Source organism: Salvelinus fontinalis, chromosome 41, assembly GCF_029448725.1.
Source record: "Salvelinus fontinalis isolate EN_2023a chromosome 41, ASM2944872v1, whole genome shotgun sequence".
NCBI lineage: Eukaryota > Metazoa > Chordata > Actinopteri > Salmoniformes > Salmonidae > Salvelinus > Salvelinus fontinalis.
Genome location: NC_074705.1, coordinates 19,000,961 through 19,018,439, shown reverse-complemented (window position 1 = coordinate 19,018,439; position 17,479 = coordinate 19,000,961). Strand labels below are relative to the sequence as shown.

The 17,479-nt window shown below is 43.2% G+C and overlaps 1 pseudogene; it reads right to left on the bottom strand.

The window, feature by feature from the left end:
• Positions 1-1,410: 1,410 nt before the first annotated feature.
• LOC129840592 (ras-related protein Rap-2a-like) lies at positions 1,411-16,944 on the bottom strand (annotated as a pseudogene).
• Between the last annotated feature and the right edge of the window lie 535 nt (positions 16,945-17,479).

Below are 17,479 nucleotides of genomic sequence, written 5' to 3'. Positions count from 1 at the left end.
AGCTGGTTGAGAGAATGCCAAGAGTGTGCAACGCTGTCATCAAGGCAAAGGGTGACTATTTGAAGAATCTCAAATATATTTTGATTTGTTTAACACTGTTTTGGTTACTACATGAATCTATGTGTTATTTCATAGTTTTGATGTCTTCACTATTATTCTACAATGTAGAAAATAGTAAAAATAAAGAAAAACCATTGAATGAGTAGGTGTTATAAAACTTTTGACCAGTAGTGTATATAGTAAAGTAAACAAGATAATTAAGAAATAAGAGAGGAAGCTGTATACAGGGATAGCCAGATATACATGAAAACAGGGCTGAAAAGTTACTGGTAGCAGGAACATATATATACTTCTGGTAATATACTAGTGGTAAGATATACAGTTGAAGTCGGAAGTTTACATACACTTAGGGCAGCTGGAGTGTTTGGCAATAGTTCAAGCCTTTCTCAGACGACATATGGCATGTACGTCCTGGATGGCTGGGAGCTCGCCCCCAGTGATGCGCTGGGCCGTCTCCACCACCCTCTCTAGGGACTTCTGGTCGCAGGTGGTGCAGTTGGCTTGCCAGACCGTTGTGTCATCAGCAAGCTTTATGATGGGGAAGTGGTAATAATACAGGGTAGTAGTAATAATAATACATCTAATGGATCATCATTTTAGCAGCAGCGTAGGTGTGAGGGGGATTAGTAGTAGTTAGCCATTTAACAGTTTTATGGTGTGGGGATACAAGCTGTTTAGGAGTCTGTTGGTCTGAGCCTTGATGCACCGGCACCATCTGCAGGAAGGGAGCATAAAGAACAGTCCAAATTTATAAAAAAACTAAATGTTCCAAGTGTGTCCAAGCCTCAAGGCTGATGTTAGTTGTATCTCTAAACCAGCAGAGAAGCTATACAGCATGCTCAGAGTGAAACGCCATGGGCTGTAACTGACTGGAGTCTTTGGGATTTTTTCAGGCCTTAGATACCACCTGGCATGTACCTCCTGGATGGCTGGGAGCTCACCCCGGGTGATGCACTGGGCCATCCGCACCACCCTCTGGAGCGCCTTCTGGTCAAGGGCAGTGCATACCCGACAGTGATACAACCAGTCAGGATGCTCTCAATGGAGGATCTGAGGGGCCACGCCAAAATATTTCAACCTCCTGACGAAGAGGAGGCACGAGTTCTTCACAACTATACTGGTGTGAGAGGACCATGTTAAGTCCTCAGTGACGAATTACCAACTACAAACCTTAAGCTCTCCCAACAGCAGATGACTTCCGAATAAACTAAACCAGTTCTACTGCAAATTTGACGCACAAAGGCCCCTCAATCACCAGGACGATACCCCCCCTCCACCTACCCCTGCCTGCCACTTCCCCCTCTCACCCATCTACCCCACCCCCCACCACTCCCTTCCCCTTACCTCTCCAGGCCCCTCTCTCCTCTACCCTTCTGCCATCATAGCAACCCCCCAGGTATGTGGATGACGCTGTCAACATGGGCCTACACTACATCCTCAAACACCTCGATAACCCGAAGACCTATGCAAGGATATTGTTTGTGGACTTTAGCTCTGCGTTCAATACCATCATCTAAGAACTGCTACAAAACAAACTCTGTGTCCAGCTCCATCTGTCAGTGGACCACTGACTTCCTGACCAACAGGACACAACACGTAAAGCTGGGAAGACACCTTTCGGACTCTTTATCCATCAGCATTGGAGAACCGCAAGGATGCGAGCTCTCACCTCTACTCTACACCAATGACTGCACTTCCAACAACACGACGGCAATGAGTCCATGTACCATGGAGAGGTTGACCAGCTAGTGGCCTGGTGCAGTTGCAATAACCTGGAACTAATCACAGACAAAACTGTGAAAATGGTGGTTGACTCCAGAAAACTCCCCCCACCATCTCTCCCCCCCTCGAGATTGATGACTTAGCTGTTAGCATGGCTGAATCATTCAAATTCTTGGGGACCATCATCTCCCACAACCTCAAGTGGGAGGACAACATCACAGCGCTCACCAAGAAGGCACACCAGCTGATGTACTACTTGTGGCAGAAGAAAAAACTCAAAATCTCACAGTCAATCATGATCCGGTTTTATGCATTAATCGTTGTGTCCATCCTTACCGCCTCCATCACCGTCTGGTCTGGGTCTGCGTCTACCCGCTGTAAGGGCAGACTGCAATGCATTGTCCAGTCTGCAGACAGGGTCAGTGTCTGCCACCTGCCCTCCATCGAGGTCCTGCACGACTCCAGGGCAAGGAAGAGTTCAGGAAAGATTGCCAACCCCTCCCACCCCGGTCACCCACTCCTCCAAAAGTGAACCCCTAGCTGGCGGTTCAGGTCACTCATGACCAAAACCTCCCACCACCTGAAAAGTTTCTTTGCCCGGACTGTGGCCATCACCAACCGACCATCTGGCCGTTTCCCTTTCCCTGGATCACTATCCTGCTCTTCATCCTGACGGTTTTCCTGACCACCGGTGAGTGTCCAAAATAGTCCAAATTGGTGAAAGTGAAATGGAAAAAATAACTTGTTTCAAAAAATTCTAAAACATTTGAAACGGAAAAGTTGTGTGTGCATATCTATTCACCCCCTTTCCTATGAAGTCCTTAAATAAGATCTGGTGCAACCAATTACTGCTCTGCCCCATCCTTTTGAGTCAACACACTATGTAGGCCTACAATGTTTATCTGTTTTCTTTCACCCCTGTTTCCAAATGCTTCTCTGGCGAATGTGTAATAGAGGGAGTTCGGTTTACCACTGTCGCATGAAGAGTAACCTTGCCTGAGACCTAAAGACTTCGATAGCTCACCATCACAAACGTGTTTTATTCATTGGGGGCGGTATTGTCCTGTCTTGGCCCCTCCCACTGTCACCCTCTCACAGCGCCGCCCCCCTGGAGTTGGTAAATACTGCAGACGGAGCAGCTGTGCTCCTATTTGTCCAGCCCCCTGTCCACTACCCTCTCACAGATCCGCCTCCCCGCAAGCTACTGTATACCGCAGGCTAAGCCGCAGCAGGGTTCCTCTCTGTCGGGCAGCGAGGAGGAGTCCATCTGTCGGACGATTTCAGTGAAAAGCTCGTCCACCGTGGTCTTGCTCTTCGCCGAGGTCTCCAGGAAGGGACAGCCCCAATCCTCGGCCAAAGCCTGGCCTTCTCCACAAGACACCTCCCTCTCTCCCTCCTGGTCCACCTTGTTCCCCACAAGGATCACCGGCACACTCTCGTACCTAGGAGGGAGGGAGCGAGAGAGAGAAAGTGTGAGAGAAAGAGAGATGGGGGAGATACAGTATATCTGTATGCATCTCTGTATTTATTAAAGCAATGTACAGAATAGAGATGCAGAATAGCGATAGAGAGATAGATACAGTGTATTCAGAAAGTATTCAGACCCCTTGACTTTTTCCACGTTTTGTTACGCTACAGTCTTATTCTAAAATGGATTAAATTGTTTGTTTTCCTCATCAATCTACACAGAACCCATAAAGACAAAGCAAAAACTGGTTTAAATTCTTGTGCAAATTTATAACAAATAAACTGAAATACCACATTTACAGAAGTATTCATTCCCTTTACTCAGGACTTTGTTGAAAAACCTGGCAGTGATTACAGCCTTGAGTCTTCTTGGGTATGTGCTGTTGTAACAGAGTAGGTTCTGTCCCTGTCCCTCACTGGGCACAAACCAGTTACATTCTGCACAACAATACTTTGATTCCATATCAGCTATTATGTACAGATCTAGGATCAGCTTCCCCTCCCCAAAACCTAACCTTAACCATTAGTGGAGGAAATGCAAAACTGACCCAAGTTCAGCAAGTTCACTCTACACCACATCAGCTACACTGTCATAAACCAATAACCCACTTAAATTTCAGCAAGCATTTATTTTGGGGGGTTTCTCCCCTTCTTCTCTGCAGATCCTCTCAAGCGCTGACAGGTTGGATGGGGAGCATTGTTGCACAGCTATTTTCAGGTCTCTCCAGAGATGTTTGATCGGGTTCAAGTCTGGGCTCTGGCTGGGCCACTCAAGGACATTCAGAGACTTGTCCCGAAGCCACTACTTCATTGTATTGGCTGTGTGCTTAGGGTAGTTGTCCTGTTGGAAGATGAACCTTCAACCCTAGTCTGAGGTTCTGAGCACTCTGGAGCAGGTTTTCATCAAGGATTTCTCTGTACTTTGCTCCGTTCATCTTTGCCTCTATCCTGACTAGTCTCCCGGTCCCTGCCGCTGAAAAACATCCCCACAGCATGATGCTGCCACCACCATGCTTCACCGTAGGGACGGTGCCAGGTTCTCTCCAGACGTGACGCTTGGCATTCAGGCCAAAGAGTTCAATCTTGGTTTCATCAGACCAGATAATCTTGGTTCTCATGGTCTGCGAGACTTTAGGTGCCTTTTGGCAAACTCCAAGCAGGCTGTCGTGTGCCTTTTACTGAGTGGCTTCCGTTTGGCCACTCTACCATAAAGGCCTAATTGGTGGAATGCTGCAGAGATGGTTGTCCTTCTGGAAGGTTCTCCCATCTCCACAGAGGAACTCTAAAGCTATGTCAGAGTGACCATTGGGTTATTGGTCAACTACAGACCAAGGCCCTTCTCCACCGATTGCTCAGTTTGGCCAGGTGGCCAGCTCTAGGAAGAGTTTTGATGGTTCAAAACTTCTTCTGTTTAAGAATGGAGGCCACTGTGTTCTTGGGGACATTCAATGCTGCAGACATTTTGTGGTACCCTTCCCCAGATCTGTGCCTCGACACAATCCTGTCTCGGAGCTCCACAGACAATTATTTCGACATCATGGCTTGGTATTTCAACAGGACAATGACCCAACACACCTCCAGGCTGTGTAAGGGCTATTTGACCAAGAAGGAGAGTGATGGAGTGCTGCATCAGATGACCTGGTCTCCACAATCATCCGACCTCAACCCAAATGAGATGGTTTGGGATGAGTCGGACCGCAGAGTGAAGGAAAAGCAGCCAACAAGTGCTCAGCATATGTGGGAACTCCTTCAAGACTGTTGGAAAAGCATTCCAGGTGAAGCTGGTTGAGAGAATGCCAAGAGTCCGCAAAGCTGTCATTAAGGCAAAGGGTGGCTACTTTGAAGAATCTCAAATATAAACATTTGTATAACACTTTTTTGGTTACTACATGGTTCCATATGTGTTATTTAATGGTTTTGATGTCTTCACTATTGTTGTACAATATAGAAAATAGTAAAAATAAAGAAAAACCCTTGAATGAGTTGGTTTGTCCAAACTTTTGACTGGTACTGTAGGTTCCTCTCTACCTTCCAGCTGTGCCAGTCCATAAACAATAAAAATACCCCAAATGTATTTATCATTATTATAGCACTCATAATGGCTTGATTTTGGCAGTTCTCTTCCAGGCCTCCTCTGGCCTTGTAGGGGATCCTGCCATTATCACTAATGTTACATTGCTCTGGCGTCTAGCCTCTCTTCTGAACAATACTGATCCAGTGACAGATTCCCATTGCCTTGGGCCCTGCTGCTATGACAGTGATTCGCCAGAGTCCCAGGCCGTTTCCATGACTCCATGGGCAGCAGGTAGCCTAGCGGGTTAAGAGTGTTGGGCCAGTAACTGAAAATGTTGCTGGTTTGAGTACCCAAGCCGACTAGGTGAACAATCTGTCAATGTTCCCTTGAGCAAAGCCCTAATTTCTCTGGATAAGAGTGTCTGCTAAATGACTAAAATGTAAGGGGGGAAAATGACTCAGAGATTCTGAGTGGGGTGCTTCCTCTGGTGAGCACTCTGTAAAGAGGGCAGTATCCATACTGAAGGCCAGTTCTCAAGCACCAACAGATAAATACAGTTGGCTCTGAATGTAAGGACTGGGTGTCGGAGTGCGAAGTCAGGCGCAGGAAAAACAGACGATTCAATAACAATTTTCCTTTTAATGAAACACGGCACTTTAGGCACCCCACTAATACACTGGGTGCTCTACGTAAACTGCCCCAGTCACGGGGAACGAAAACAGTCCAGTAAACAAACTTGAAAATACATAAACACGTAGTCCGAACAAACCCCAAGCTTACACACTAACAATCCCGCACAAAGAAACGGACGGGCCGACTGGCTGATAAACCCAACTAATTAAGCACAAACACAAAACAGGTGTAACCAATAAACACATAAGGAGGGGGAGAAAAGGATCAGTGGCAGCTAATAGGCCGGTGACGACGACCGCCGAGCGCCACCCGAACGGGAAGGAGAGCCTGCCTCGGTCGGAGTCGTGACACTGAATGAAATAAGGAATGACTAATGGTCATGGATTGACAGTGTCTGAGCCTGCTATCAGGGGTGTGTTCATTAGGTACCAAAGAAAAATACGAAATCTATTTGACTCATATGAGATTGATATATATTCAAAGCTTTATTGTGATTAAGCTAGCCACATTTAGTCAACCGCAACAAACAATTGCAGATATTGTTGTCCATCACTCTGTATTTACAGCCTGACCGTTCACACACCCCAGGATACGCAGTCAATAAAATCACAGTAGCACATTGCCCTTTACCAGTGCTTAGCACGGAAAACACATCCGACTGGTCCGGTGGATCATTGGCAACTAGCCTGGTTCCAGATCTGTTTGTGCTGTGTAGTCAAATCCTATCACAGCGCAAAATTCCTCTGTATCAAGACCTGACATGACTTGACACACATACTGACAAATTAAATCAATGAGTATCCAAATATGTCCAGGTCTGTTACAACAACGACAATAGGAGTTTGCAATACAGCACAAACAGATCTGGAACCAGGCTAGAAGATGACAGGATATGGAGTGAATCCATATGAATGGATTCTATCATAACACAGCCCCACTGTAGAACACATTCACTTATGGCTATGGAAAAATAAGCTTGGAGGTACGGGAAAAGGACTTTATTTAAGCACGGCAAAAATGCAGGCCTTTCATTCAAATTTCAATTACTTTAGTTTGGATTTATCCAATGAATATTATCTAAAGTTACTTTAAATGTACTCTTTATCAAATCAAATTTTATTGGTCACATACACAGAGTGAGCAGATGTTATTGCGGGTGGAGTGAAACGCTTGTGTTCCTAGCTCCAACAGTGCAGTAGTAGCTAACAATTCACAACAATACGCACTAATCTAAAAGTAAAAGAATGGAATTAAGAAATATATAAATATTAGGACGATGTCGAAGTGGCATACACCAACATACAGTAGAATATAGTATATACAGTTGAAATCGGAAGTTTACATACACTTAAGTTGGAGTCATTAAAACTTGTTTTTCAACCTCTCCACAAGTTTCTTGTTAACAAACTATAGTTTTGGCAAGTCGGTTAGGACATCTACTGTGTGCATGACACAAGTAATTTTTCCAACAATTGTTTACAGACAGATTATTTCACTGTATCACAATTCCGGTGGGTCAGAAGTTTACATACACTAAATTGAATGTGCCTTTAAACAGCTTGGAAAATTCCAGAAAATTGACATGCTTTAGAAGCTTCTGTTTGGCTAATTGACATAATTTGAGTCAATTGGAGGTGTACCTGTGGATATATTTCAAGGCCTACCTTCAAACTCAGTGACTCTTTGCTTGACATCATGGGAAAATCAAAAGAAAATCAGCCTCAGAAAAAAACTCAGAAAAAAATTGTAGACCTCCACAAGTCTGGTTCATCCTTGGGAGAAATTTCCAAACGCCTGAAGGTACCACGTTTATCTGTACAAACAATAGTACGCAAGTATAAACACCATGGGACCACGCAGCCGTCATACCACTCAGGAAAGAGACAGGTCTGTCTCCTAGAGATGAACGTACTTTGGTGTGAAAAGTGCAAATCAATCCCAGAGCAACAGAAAATGACCTTGTGAAGACACTGGAGGAAACAGGTACAAAAGTATCTATATCCACAGTAAAACAAGTCCTATAATCGACAAAACCTGAATGGCCACTCAACAAGGAAGAAGCCACTGCTCCAAAACCGCCATAAAAAAGACAGACTACGGTTTGCAACTGCACTAGGGGACAAAGATTGTACATTTTTGGAGAAATGTCCTGTGGTCTGATGAAACAAAAATAGAACTGTTTGGCCATAATGACCATTGTTATGTTTGGAGGGAAAAGGGGGAGGCTTGCAAGCCGAAGAACACCATCCCAACCGTGAAGCACAGGGGTGGCAGCATCATGTTGTGTGGGTGCTTTGCTGCAGGAGGGACTGGTGCACTTCACAAAATAGATGGCATCATGAGGTAGGAAAATGATGTGGATATATTGAAGCAACATCTCAAGACATCAGTCAGGAAGTTAAAGCTTGGTCGCAAATGGGTCTTCCAAATGGACAATGACTCCAAGCATACGTCCAAAGTTCTGGCAAAATGGCTTAAGGACAACAAAGTGGCCATCACAAAGCCCTGACCTCAAGCCTATAGAAAATGTGTGGGCAGAACTGAAAAAGTGTGTACGAGCAAAGAGGCCTATAAACCTGACTCAGTTACAACAGCTCTGTCAGGAGGAATGGGCCAACATTCACCCAACTTATTGTGGGAAGCTTGTGGAAGGCTACCCGAAACGTTTGACCCAAGTTAAACAATTTAAAGGCAATGCTACCAAATACTAATTGAGTGTATGTAAACTTCTGACCCACTGGGAATGTGATGAAAGAAATAAAAGCTGAAATAAATCATTCTCTCTACTATTATTCTGACATTTCACATTCTTAAAGTAAAGTGGTGATCCTAACTGACCTAAGACAGGGAATTTTTACAAGGATTAAATGTCAGGAATTGTGAAAAACTGAGTTTAAATGTATTTGGCTAAGGTGTATGTAAACTTCTGACTTCAGCTGCACATAAGAAATGAGTAAACATCATTAAAGTGACTAGTATTCCATTATTAAAGTGACCGGTGATTCCATGTTATGTACATAGCTCAGCAGCCTCTAAGGTGCAGGGTTGAGTAACCGGGTGGTAGCCGGCTAGTGATGGCTATTTAACAGTCTGATGGCCTTGAGATAGAAGCTGTTTTTCAGTCTCTTAGTCCCAGCTTTGATGCGCCTGTACTGGCCTCGCCTTCCGGATGATAGCCGTGGCTCAGGTGGTTGATGTCCTTGATTATCTTTTTGGCCTTCCTGTGACATTGGGTGCTGTAGGTGTCCTGGAGGACAGGTAGTGTTCCCCTGGTGATGCGTTGGGCAGACCACACCACCCTCTGAAGAGCTCAGCGGTTTCAGGCCGTGCAGCTGCCGTACCAGGTGGTGATACAGCCCGACAGGATGCTCTCAATTGTGCATCTGTAAATGTTTGTGAGGCTCTTAGGGGCCATTCCCAATTTCTTCAGCCTCCTGAGGTTGAAGAGACACTGTTGTACCTTCTTCATCACACTGTCTGTGTGGGTGGACCATTTCAGATTCTCAGTGATGTGTACACTGAGGAACTTGAAGCCTTTCACCTTCTCCACTGCGGTCCCGTTGATATGGATAGGGGGATGCTTCCTCTGCTGTTTCCTGTCTACGATCAGCTCCTTCATTTTGTTGACGTTGAGTGAAAGGTTATTTTCCTGGCACCCCTCCGCCAGGGCCCTCACCTCCTCCCTGTAGACTGTCTCGTCAATGTTGGTAATCAGGCCTACTACTGTTGTGTCATCTGCAAACTTGAGGGTTGAGTTGAAGGCGTGCGTGGCCATGCAGTCATGGGGGAACATGAGGCACAGCTGGAGGCTGTGCACGCACCCTTGTGTGCGTGTGTGTTGAGGATTTTGGGTCAACACCAAAAGCCATTTACTGACGGGGGAGTGGTGATGGAGTGCATGAATGCTGTTGCTGAAACTTTACTTGACGGTAAACAAAAAGACGAGCTGTGTGAAAAGATCAAGCAAATCCCAATGTCACGTACAACAACAGCAAGAAAGAGTGAAATACTAAAACAGGATGTATTAACAGCTTGATGAAGCTATTCGGAGTGCACCATGCATAGCATTAGCTGTTGATGAATCTACTGAGGTGAGTGATAATGCCCAGCCTCTGTTGTATATTATATTTCACCACACAGAGAAGAAGGAATTCTGTGAAGACCTGTTAGGTGTAACACCACTCGAGACACATGCAAGAGGAAAGGACATATACATGGCCATAAAGAAGATTCTGAGAAAGAGGGGCATAGATCTAAAACAAGTGGTCTCTATCACCTCAGACGGGGCCCCTGCCATGATAGGAAGGAGAGAGAGGAGCTGTGGCACGGCTGAAAGACGACAACCCTGATCTTACAGCTTACCACTGCGTCATTCATCAGTCTGTCCTGTGCACCAATCTGTCAGAAGAGCATGCTGAAGTGATGAATACAATGATGATACTCATCAACTTCCTCACCTCATCAAGATCGCCTGCTGAGAGAATTCCTGAAAGAAGTTGAGGCAAAAGGCAAATGACCTACTGCTGCACAACAACGTAAGATGGATCAGTAAAGGCAGGGTGTTGGAACACTTTTGGTCCATTCGACTGGAAATAACAGCTTTCCTAGTACAGCTCAAGAGTCAGCAGGCAACACAGATTTCACTTTTTTTGCAAGACGAGAGCAAAATGAATATTGTTGATTTTTTGGTAGACATCACATCACACCTTAATGAGCTCGACGTGAAACTACAGGGCAAGAACAATTCCGTTTGTGATTTGAAGACATCTGTCCGCTCCTTCCAGAGGAAACTGGAAGTGTTCGAGGAAGATCTTCAAGGAGACTGCACTCTTCCCAAAAGTGCAGGAACAGATTCAGGGTGAGAGATAGATGTTTCTCCTCATGTTGACTTCCTAGATAAGCTGATTGGAAACTTCAGAAATCGCTTTGATGGCTTCAGCCTTTGGACAGCAGCTCCTTCTTCTAATTGAGAATCCATTCCTCATCACAGATGTCAGGGGATTTTCAAAGGATGTGACACAGACCATCAAGTGGGCACATGCTGGATCTCTACTGACAGGACCCGGTGCGAGAAACAGTCACTAATAAATCGGCAGAACCCAGAAGATGAGGCAGACACAGCAGTACTAAAGATGGTGGTTTAATAAAAGAACAAGATCTTCAGGCAGAGAATATAAATTCACAATGTCCAAAATAAAGCCAAAAGGCAAAAAATGGATATCTTCCAAAATACAAAGAAAATCCACAAAGTGGTAAGAACAGCAAGGGAAAAAACAAACCTCAAAAGACTAATCCAAAATACACAAGAACAAAACCAGAGAACCTCTGGAAAATCCAACAAGAGAAAATATATGTTCACAACAAGGCTTGGGCTGGGGCTGGGTGCTAACATACAAACACTGAGCAAAGAACTGAGGAACACACAGGGTTTAAATACTAACAAGGGAACGACATACAGGCGCAAACAATAATTAGAGCAAGAAAAAAACAAAAGGTTCAAAAAAGGTGCAATGGGGACATCTAGTGACAAAAACCAGAACAGTCCTGGCCAAAACCTGACATCTACAGATGGAACTGATTGATCTGCAAGCAAATGTTGCACTAAGAGAGCACTTTCAACTAACTGATCATGGCACTTTCTGGCTGCAGGCTGCAGGCTGTGTCTGAGACTGTTTTCCCTGGTCTAACCAGAGATACAACAAGAAAACCACTATGTTTTTGAAAGGCATTTCCGTTCTTCGTTTCGCCTGAAGGAGCGGCACCCTTATGGCTACCTGCTCCCTTATCCACCACACTTACACCAGCTTCCTAAAGCCCAGTGCAATTACACTAATGACTGCAGTGCATGCGCCCTCTCCAGCACGATGCCCCCCAAGCCTTGAGCTGCTGTTGTTTCATTGTTTCATTGTACTCATCTGTCGTTAATTAAAGGTGCTATCTGGGATATTTGCATGCGATTTTTTTTGCAGGCGAGACATTTGCAGGAAATGTTTGGTCATTCAAATTAACGGGGCAGTGCAGTGTAATACATGTTTTTTCTGTGTTTTATATATATTTCCACACTATGATGTTGGACTAATTCTGTGAAATTGTAACAATGATGATAATACCTTTTTAGTGTAAGAGCTGACTAAAAGGCTACCTGGCAACATCAAGTTAATAGATCAATAACAAATTAGAGTTTTCAACCTTTCTGCCAATAACAGCTAGCTTTAAGGTTACATATCCCTCCCATTAGGTCACTCACTCAGACCTATTCCAGACAGTCCTGCATAATTCTTGCTTAAATTGCTTTTTACTACGAAGCTATTTTTGTATATTTTTGATCATTTCAATTGAAAACAATCACAGTAAGGTAATTATTTTTTTACCCAGAAATGGTTTGAGATTGTTGAGATAGAAATGGTTGCGTTGGACCTTTAATGATATATCCCCATTGATTCTTGAAGAAAATAACTACAGTTGGGATGAAACACATATACCAGCTTGTGGCTTTCCCAATCCTGTAGCCTTATGGTGGCTAAGCTAACATACAGTACTTAGATAGATGTTCATTTGGAGTTCTGAGGGAGAGCTAGGGAAAATAAGAACAAAATGGATGTGGAGTCCCAAGAGATGCTGTGATGACGGACTTCCCACACTGTGCTGCTGCTGCTGGGCTGTGTACGTGTGCATGTGCGTGTGCGTGTCTTCACATGCGGGGTAGGGAGTCATACTGGTTATAACTTATAAAAACTAAACACAACACAACAAAAGGCCACATATAGTTTTTGACAACAAAAATAAATAGGGAAAATAAGTGAATTCAACATGAACCATAACATAACCGGCGAATGAGGCCTAAGAAATGAGTCTACATTGTCAAAAACAGGCTATTCGTGATACTTTTCAAATTGAGTCCCAGTACTTCTAAAACATAGCTACAAGTATTGGTTTGTATTCCATTTCATAGCCTATGTTTATGTTCTCTAAATCATGGTGACCAATACCCATTTTTGTGTCTCTTTAGAAAAATTTATCCAGATAGACTTACAGTATTGAGTGCATACATTTTCATATTGGTCCCCCATGGGAATCAAACCGACAACCCTGGTGTTGCAAGCTCCATGCTCTACCAACTGAGCCATGCAGGACTTGCGGGCAACAAACATTTTGCCTAATGGACACCACCACCACCACGTTGAGCCAGGACGTGGGTTAAACGTCAGAAATTCAGTCACACGTCCCTCCTTTAGAAGTGTAGTTTGAGACCACACCCCATTGCACAAATGTCTACACTTAACAGCCCGTGATGTTGTCCCTCTCTTGCTATTAAACACAGCATCAGTGCAGCGTGAAACCCATCTGAAGTGCTTTTGAAAACACAGCCTCTAGGTCGATCGACTCATTATCCTTCACATTCATGCGAGGAAACCGTCAAGATCAAGTGGGAGCACACCCAGGTTGGATTTCCGAAACAACAATATACACGATGCAGTCATTTATTTGGTTATTTTGTGGGGTGCTGTAGCAAGAGTTGAAGGTGCACACACACATATACATACACACACACAGAGAGCCCAAATTATCTCACTCTTGGATCCCCCCTAGTTCCGAGGATTCCGCTGCTAGGAGTCAAACGTGGCTTTAGGTTATGTGCCTTCTCACTAATGGAGGCCTGATGTTTCCTTGGCTTCCAAATCACACACAATCCCGAGTTGTGGTGAGTGAGGATATAGTGCACTTCTGCTCGCTGGCTCAGCAAAAATGATTTTTTTTGAGTCAGTAAAAGTATTGTAAAGACACTTTCTGGAGTTAGCTAATGGAAGTAGAGTGAAGTTTCCCCTAGACGCTGATCTTGGTTCAGTTTAGCATTTTTCCCCACTAATGGTTAAGGTTAGGTCTGTGGGAGGGGAAGCTGATCCTAGATCTGTATCCAGGGGACATTTTACCATGGAGGAGTACTATGCATCTTTGTAATGACAGGCTGGAAAATAGAGGCGAAACCAAGCTAAACCAACCCGAGCTGTACTGGGATGGCCAGTAAAGTATGGTTCACTTTGGGTCGGGCCTATAGTGTGAATCAGGCAACTGATTTGCATTTGCCACTTCATCGTCTCACTTGTTCCAACTAACAGAGTGAAATTTTGAGTAGGGGACTTTTGTTTTTCTTGATCATGTGATCTGAGCAGGGCAAGTTATTGCCAATACCTAGGACGTGGAGTTTTTCCTGGGCTTTTCTCTAAACCATCGTGTCTAACATCTCTGGTTACAAAGATACAGTACTTCCTAAATGAGTTGCCAGGGAGGAGGGAAACTGTTATTCTGGACCAGGTCTACATTGGTATGGAGATGACCTACAGAGCCTTCAGAAAGTATTCACACCCTTTGACTTTTTCCACATTTTGTTGTGTTACAGGCTAAATTTTAAATTTAGATTTTGTGTCACTGTTCTACACAGACAATATCCCATAATGACAAAGTGAAATTTAGTTTTTCTAATTTTTTACAAACTAATAAAAAATGAAAAGCTCAAATGTCTTGAGTCAATAAGTATTTAACCCCTTTGTTATGACAACACCAAATAAGTTCAGATGTAAAGAGAATACGTTTTCCAGATGCCTCGCAAAGAAGGACACCGATTGGTAGATGGGTTAAAAAAAGGAATAAATACAGACACTGAATATCCCTTTGAGCATGGTGAAGTTATTAATTAGGCTTTGGATGGTGTATTAAAACACCGAGTCACTACAAAGATACAGGGAAGGAAACCGCACAGAGATTTTACCATGAGGCCAATGATGATTTTAAAATGGTTACAGAGCTTAATGGCTGTGATAGTAGAACACTGAGAATGGAACAACATCCTTGTAATTACTCCATTAAAAAAAGAAATGTACCTTTTGTCCTTAATAAAAGTATTACGTTTGGGGAAAATCCAAACACATCACTGAGTAACACTCTTCATACTTTCGAGCATGGTGGTGGCTGCATCATGGTATGGGTATGCTTGTCATAGGCAAAATCCCAGAGGAAAACCTGGTTCAGTCTGCTTTCCAACAGATACTGGGAGTTGAATTCACCTTCCAGCAGGACAATAACCTAAAACATAAAGCCAAATGTACACTGGAGTTGCTTACCAAGAAGAAATGTAATGTTCCCGAGTGGCCTAGTTACAGTTTTGTCTTAAAACTGCTTGAAAACCTCTGGCAAGACTTGAAAATGACTGTCTAGCAATGATCAACCACCAACTTCACAGAGGTTGAAGAATGTTAAAAGGAATAATGTGCAAATATTGTACAATCCAGGTGTGCAAAGCTCTTAGACTTACCCAAAAAGACTCACCGCTGTACCAAAGGTGATTCTAACATGTATTGACTCAGGGGGGTGAATACTTATCTAATCAAGATATATTTGTGTTTTTGTTTTTCATTAATATTTTTTTTCTTCATAAAAACAAATTCTTCCACTTTGACATTGCAGCGTACTTTGTGTAGATAATTGACAAAAAAAATATGACAATTTAATCCATTTGAATCACACTTTGTAACACAACAAAATGTGGAAAAAGTCAAATGGTGTGAACACTTTCTGAAGGAACTGTATGTGGGACAATCTGAATGATGGCCTATGCTCTGACCTGTTCAGGTTTCGTATGGGTTCTCCATCTAGCTAGAAGTCCAACATCAAACCATAGGACTTCTGGGCAATAGAGTATAGGTAAAGCACAGCTGGACTTTCATGACTAACACATGACCTGGATGAATCAGATAATATCTCCTCAAAGAACAGGAAGCTTGTTTGGTTCCACATGTCCAAGATAAAACTAAGCAGATGTGAGCCCAGCCCTGCTCAAGTATTATCGATCCAAAGGAATCAAATCACATGCGCACACGCATATACTAATTTGCAATTAGTAGTGGAATAAACTAGAGTAATTACTAGACCATTCGAATTTTCTAGAATATAGCCTATATTCATTGATTTCAATAGGGCCATTGGCCATGACTCTGATCGCGTTCCAAATTAACTTTCAATCTAGTGACACAGTCAGGGAATTAATATCAAACTCAGAAATCACCTTTTAACTCTGATGATCTGATCTCTCATTGGCTTGATGTCTTGGAAACTCTGTTGGTTGACCAGACTGTAAACTAGTATGAAGCCCTGGCCGTTCTTGATGTAAAGGTCTCTCATAGATGCAAACTGCTCTGTCCCAGCAGTGTCCAGAATCTCCAGCACCGACGGGGAGGAATCCACCTCGATCTCCTTTCGATAAAAAATCTTCAATTGTCGGGTCATACTTCTCTATGAAGGTCCCGGTCACAAATTGCACGGTGAGAGCAGACTTGCCGACACCTCCGCTGCCGAGGACCACGACTTTATACTCACGCATTGCCCCACTGATGCGGTCAAGGATGATTAGAATAATTTGTCAAAATGCCACTGCCTCCTGCCGATATCAAAGCAATTAAATTGGCTAAACTAAAGCAATAACATTTTATAGAATGTCAATTTCGTAACACAAAATAGCCTACGGCAGTTGCTGGGACATTATAATTACTAATAACCTAATTACAGAAAATACCACATTAAATAATCAAAGAAAAAAAAGAAAAAAAACCGTAGCGTTTTGTTGGAAAAAACTTAACGTAATGCATTTGAGTTCAACTGTATAGGCTGATTTGCTCATCATTTCAGACCGTGGTTAAAAAGTTGCTTCTGTTCTGCGTGCCTTCTTCAGGAATCCTTTGGAGACTCCAGGCTGATTTACGCAAAGGAAATGCATAGTTTTGAAATACCTTGCAGAAAAAGTTGTTGGCATATGTAGGACATAACGACTTTCTATCACTCTATGTCTACCACTCACGCCTGTTTGACATTCTTCAGTCGCCATTCCTGCGGGTGGTGACACAATATTTCGTCTTTCCTCGGCTTCCGTAGGCCTATATGCAATATGTCTCCCATCTCAATGACGACAATACATGAAACAATATAACATGCCTACTCTCTCTTATGGAAAGAGTAGGCTGACAGACGAATGAAGCTCTTCATTTGTTATGTTCCACTTTAAGCCTCGCCCACATGTTGTACGTCAGGTTGTATCAGATACTTTTTATTGAATATATGTAGCTCCCCAGTAGTCTGTACAATAGTGACATCTTCAGACAGAACAGAATCAAGTATCCCTATCTCAAATCAAATCAATCACATTTTATTGGTCACAAACACGTGTTTAGCAGATGTTTTTGCGGGTGAAACGAAATGCTTGTGTTTCTATTTCCAACAGTGCAGTAATATCTAACAAGTAATATCTAAGAATTTCACAACAATACACACAAATCTAAGTAAAGGAATGGAATTAAGAATATATAAATATATGGATGAGCAATGTCAGAGCGACAGACTAAGATACAGTAGAATGGAATAGAATACAATATATACGTATGGGATGAGTAATGCAAAATATGTACACATTATTAAAGTGACTAGTGTTCCATTCATTAAAGTGGCCAGTCATTTCAAGTCCATGTATATAGGCAGCAGTAATGTGCTAGTGATGGCTATTTTAACAGTCTGATTGCCTTGAGTTAGAAGCTGATT